Genomic DNA, 6,603 nt, shown 5'->3' with positions numbered 1-6,603 from the left:
GACATCAAATGGTGGCCAACGCCTTGCTGACAACCTTCCATTTACAAATTAAAATAAGGGGGTGAACCCTAATATTCCCATTCCAACGCAGTTTGGATGGCACTGACCCATCGAAAGGTAAGGGACTATTCTACACATGTATTATAGAAATAACTACACTGTAGGACCTATGTGTCATGAGTGCACATTCACAATAGTGGCTTCACTAACAACACTAACTTCACTTCACAAACAACAATATATGTACATATATATATATATATATATATGTATATATATATGTATATATATATATATATATATATATGTATATATATGTATATATATATATATATATATATATATATGTATATATATATATGTATATATATGTATATATATGTATATATATATATATATATGTATATATATGTATATATATATATATATATATGTATATATATGTATATATATATATATATATATATATTACATGTACATACATGTTCATATACACTATTGCATGATTTTCTCATAGTCCATGATGTTTGACCTCAGAGTTTGGAAACAGGAATAGGTAAAAGTGGCCAAATCTAGCAGGAAGGCACAGATGAAAAAGCTTTTGCATTTGCAACATGAGAGTTGTGAACTGAAGTATTGCCTTAGAAAAAGCAGTTGCTTCAGCATTTCTTGCATGAGCTTTCCACACCATTTCTCTTTATTACTTTCCTTCAATATTCCAAAGGATTGAGAATAATATCTCCTACTTAAAGAAGTATATTCTTGTACATAGTCCATTACAATGATTCCCCGAACTTCCCAAAACACTGTGGCCAGAACCTTTGCAATTGAGGCTCTGACTTGAAATCTGCATGGCAGAGGTGAATTGAGGTGTGCCCAGGCCATTCATTGACATTCGGATTTTTGAAATGAAATGGTGAACTCATTTTATACCGAATTACAACTTGAGCAAGATGACGTACCTTCATATGGTCCACTGCATTATGTGCCATGTGGATATGTAAGATAATGACCTTCATATGGTCCACTGCATTATGTGCCAATAATCAAACATCAAACTGGTAAATGTTATCCAGTAAAGTTCTTGATCAAATAGCAATGAAAAACCACTTTGCCAAACACAAAAATGAAACCTGGCCATGATAATTTTGTGAATCATATATAGGTGTGTTCAAAAAGTATCCGACCTTTGTTCATAAAAAAATACTCATATCCAGATACAACAAACTTGCACTAATCTCCTTCAAAGTAGTCCCCTTGGGCTGCCACACACTTCTCCCAACGGTTCTGCCACTGTCGGAAGCAGCGCTGGAACGCCTCTTTTGGGATGGTGTGCAGCTGGTCCGTTGCATTCTGCATGACGTCTTCTCTGGACTGAAATCTGGTCCCTTTCAGGGGCATTTTCAGCTTGGGGAAAAGCCAGAAGTCAGACGGAGCCATGTCGGGAGAGTCGGGAGCCTGACGAAGCACAGGTGTGTTGTGTTTGGCCAGGAAACTCTGTCTCAAATGTGAAGAATGGGCGGGTGCGTTATCGTGATGGAGCTGCCAATTGACCGCTGCCCACAGGTCCGGCCGTTTGCGGCGCACAGCATCACGAAGGAGACGCAGTACCTCTTGGTAGTACTGTTTGGTGATGGTTGTGCCGTGTGGTGCGTACTCGTGATGAACCACGCCACTGGAGTCAAAGAAGACGATCAGCATGACTTTGACATTGCTGTGGACCTTCCTTGCTTTTTTTGGCCTCGGGGATGTTGGATGCTTCCATTGTGATGACTGGAACTTGGTTTCTGGGTCATACCCATAAACCCAGGTCTCATCACCAGTGATCACTGTGTTGAAGAAGTTAGGATCGCTGTTCACAGTCTCAAGCATGTCGTGTGCGATCTCCAAACGGAGTTGCTTCTGCTCGATCGTTAGCAGCTTTGGCACGAACTTCGCTGAGATTCTCCTTAAGCCCAAATCCTCAGTCACAATGGAATGAACGGATCCAATGCTGACGCCCGCCTCATCTGCAAGTTCTCTGATCGTGATTTGACGATCCTGCATCAGCAAGGTCCTCACTTGGTCAATGACGATCTCATTTCTGGATGTTGAGGGCCAACCAGAACGTGCTTCACTTTCCACTGAAGTGTGACCATCTTTGAAGCGCTTGCACCACTCTTTTATCCGTGTGATGCCCATTGCTTCATTCCCGAAGGCCTGTTGAATCTTGCGGATCGTTTCCACTTGGGAATCGCCAAGCTTTACACAAAATTTGATGCAGTAGCATTGTTCAAGTTTTTCCGTCATTTTGTCAAAAACGAAAATCCGACGGCGCTCACTTACACTTCCTCACTCATCGGCGGTCTGTCGGCGACTGACAGCCTCTGCAGGTGCGAAAATATTCACGCATACGGATTAGGATCGCCTACATACGTGCACCAAACCACGCCTCCCGAGCTTCATTTGTGTACGCACGAAAAATTAAGGTTGGATACTTTTTGAACACACCTCGTGTATATATATATATATATATATATATATATATATATATATATATATATATATATATATATATATATATATATATATATATATATATATATATATATATATATATATATATATATATATATATATATACATCTCCTTCTTTCGGCTGCTCCCGTTAGGGGTCGCCACAGCAGATCAAACGTCTCCATTTCGCTCTATCCTCCACATCTTCCATTGACACTCCAACCACCCGCATGTCCGCCATCACCACATCCATGAACCTCTTCTTTGGCCTTCCTCTTCTCCTCCTGCTGGCGGCTCCATCTTCAGCATCCTTCTACCGATATACTCCACTTCCCTTCTGAGCACATGTCCAAACCATCTCAATCTCGCCTCTCTCACTTTGTCTCCAAACCGTCCTACCTGCGCAGTCCCTCTAATATACTCATTCCTTATCCTGTCCATACTCGTCACTCCTACGAGAATCACAGCATCTTTAACTCTGCCACCTCCAGCTCTGCTTCCTGTCTTTTTGTTCGTGCCACCACCTCCAAACCATACATCATAGCTGGTCTCACTACCGTCTTGTACACTTTCCCCTTAACTCTTGCAGCTACCCTTCTGTCACAAATCACTCCTGTAACTCTTCTCCACCCACTCCATCCTGCCTGCACTCTCTTTTTCACTTCTCTACCACACTCTTCGTTACTTTGGACAGTTGATCCCACGTATTTAAACCCATCCACCTTCCCCACCTCAACTCCTTGCAACCGCACCATACCACCACCCTCCCTCTCATTTACACACATGTACTCCGTTTAACTCCTTCTGACCATCATTCCCCTTCTCTCCAGTGCGTACCTCCACCTCTCAAGGCTCGCCTCAGCCTGCTTCCTACTCTTCTTACAGATCATGATGTCATCCGTGAACATCATAGTCCATGGAGACTCCAATCTGATCTCGTCCGTCAACCTGTCCATCACCATTGCAAACAGGAAAGGGCTCAGAGTCGATCCTTGGTGCAATCCCACTTTTACCTTAAACCGGTCCGTCATTCCTACCGCACACCTCACCGCTGTCACACTGTCCTCATACATATCCTGCACGATACTCACATACTTCTCCACCACTCCCGACTTCCTCATACAATGCCACAACTCCTCTCTTGGCACCCTATCATAAGCTTTCTCTAAATCCACAAACACACAATGTAACTCTTTCTGGCCTTCCCTATACTTCTCCATCAACATCCTCAAAGCAAACATCGCATCAGTGGTGCTCTTTCCTGGCATAAACCCATATTGCTGCTCACAAATCATCACCTCTCCTCTCAACCTCACTTTCACTACTCTTTCCCACAACTTCATGGTGTGGCTGAACAACTTTATCCCTCTGTAATTTCCACAGCTCTGCACATCACCCTTATTCTTGAAAATCGGAACCAGTACACTTAATCTCTACTCCTCCGGCATCCTCTCACTTTCAAAGATTTTATAAAACAATCTGGTTAACAACCCCACTGCCATCTCTCCGAAGCACTTCCAGGCCTCCACTGGTATGTCATCTGGGCCAACCGCCTTTCCACTTTTCATCTTCTTCATAGCAGTCCTCACTTCATCCTTACTGATCCACCCCACTTCCAGATTCACTATCTCCACCTCTTCCAACCTTCCCTCTCTCATTTTCTTCATTCATCAGCTCCTCAAAGTACTCCATCCACCTTCTCAACACACTCTCCTCGCTCTTCAGCACATTCCCATTTACGTCCTTTATCACCCGAACCTGCAGCACATCCTTCCCAGCTCGGTCCCTCTGTCTTGCCAATCGGTATAAATCCTTTTCCCCTTCTTTTGTATCCAACTTCTCATACAGCTCGTCATATGCCTTTTTCTTAGCCTTTGCCACCTCTCTCTTTGCCTTTCGCCACCACTCCTTGTACTCCTGCCTACTTTCTTCATCTCTCTGGCTATCCCACTTCTTTTTCGCCAACCCCTTCTTCTTTATACTTTCCTATACTTCCTCGTTCCACAACCAAGTCTCCTTATCTTCCTTCCTCTGTCCAGATGTCACACCAAGTACCTTCCGAGCTATCTCCCTCACCACTTCTGCTGTCGTTGCCCAATCATCCCACCCATCTTTACCACCATCCAACGCCTGTCTCGCCTCCTTCCTAAATTCCACGCAACAGTCTTCCTCCTTCAGCTTTCACCATCTGGTCCTTGGTTCACCCCTCACTCTCTTCCTCAAGCTCACCTCGAAAATCATCCTACAGCCCACCAATCGATGCTGTCGAGCTACACTCTCCCCTGCCACCACCTTTCAGTCTCTAATCTCTTTTAGGTTGCATCTCCTGCTTCAGATGTAATCCACCTGTGTGCACTTTCCTCCACTCTTGTACGTCACCCTGTGTTCCTCCTTCTTCTTGAAATACGTATTTACCACTGCCATTTCCATTCTTTTTGCAAACTCTACCACCATTTGCCCTTCCACATTTCTCTTGTTGAGACCGTACCTCCCCATCACCTCCTCATCCTCTTTATTCCCTTCCCCAACATGTCCATTGAAATCTGCTCCAATCACCACTCTTTCATCCTTGGATACACTCTCCACCACTTCATCTAACTCACTCCAGAAATCTTCTTTATATTCCATATCACACCCCATATGTGGGGCATATGCACTGATGACATTCATCATCACCCCCTCAATTTCCAACTTCACACTCCTCACTCGATCAGACACTCTCCTCACCTCCAATACCCTCTTGACATAATCCTCCTTCAGGATAACCCCGACACCATTTCTCCTCCCATCCACACCATGGTAGAACAGTTTGCAACCACCTCCAATGCTCCTCGCCTTACTCCCCATCCACTTGGTCTCTTGTACACACAGTATGTCCACCTTTCTTCTCTCCATCATATCAGCCAACTCTCGCCCTTTGCCAGTCATCGTCCCAACATTCAGAGTTCCAACTCTCACCTCCACACTTCTACCCTTCCCACTCTCCCACTGCCTCCGGACTCAGCTTCCCCGTCTCCTTCACCTCCTTTGCCCAGCAGTAGCGCAATTTCCACTGGTACCCTGCTGACCACCGGTACCGGTGGAGGTCATTGGTAACCTGGGCCTCGACCGATCTGGGATGGAAATTTGTTTTGTTGTCCGCATAATGATTTGGCACAGGTTTTTACGCCAGATGCCCTTCCTGACGCAACCCTGGTCGCCTCTTATGACACACAGGGATATGGTACACCTATTCTAACCGGGGTATATATATATATATATATATATATATATATATATATATATATATATATATATATATATATATATATATATATATATATATATATATATATATATATCTCCATCACTTTTCTAAATATCTGTTGTCATTGCCTTTTTGGTTCCTTTCCTCTATATTCTTGGCTCTATTTTACAGACATCTTTTTCCATGCCTTAGTGTTTGCTCAGTGTGTTTATATTTTAGGGTTTAAAATCTGGAAGCCAAAGGTTGAGTGATTCGCACCAATTAATTTTCTACCCCATACACGTGAAGCGAAAAGCGGCGTTAAGCAATTGGTTCATGTCTGTCCGTCTCTCTGTCCGTCTGTCCACAAACGTCAGTTCATGATCACGGAACAACTTATTAAATTGATTGTCATATTTTGAACACAAATCGGAAAACAAACCAGCCATTTTACAGTATTCTGTCTCTGAATTTGTCCTGATTGCACAAATGTCGAGAGGAATGAGGTAATATTTCTATGCTGTCTGTCTGCCTGGCATTAAAAAAAAAATTGAAAGTCATTCCAAACAGGAAGCTTGCTGTTTTTAAGGATGTTATAAAGTTAAATCAAGTGGTGTAGCAGCCACTATGGGAATGATGGTAAACTTCCAGAATTAATTTTTATATGACCTTTGTAATCCTTATTTTATTTACATTTAATTATATACTTGAACACTGTAAAACACAAATCGTCTTCTTATCACTGACAAGAACATTTAGTTCTGCTGTACTTGGACATGTTAAATAATGTGGTGTATCATTGGGTGCATATTGTGACGTCCACGGGACTTGAACAGTCCCGCCAACGTAGAATGAGCCGAAACGATGGAGGCGGTTTATTT

This window comes from Eptatretus burgeri, chromosome 10, assembly GCF_056783735.1.
Source record: "Eptatretus burgeri isolate ZD-2024b chromosome 10, Ebu_testis_v1, whole genome shotgun sequence".
Classification (NCBI taxonomy): Eukaryota; Metazoa; Chordata; class Myxini; order Myxiniformes; family Myxinidae; genus Eptatretus; species Eptatretus burgeri.
Note: the sequence above shows the minus strand (reverse complement) of the source record.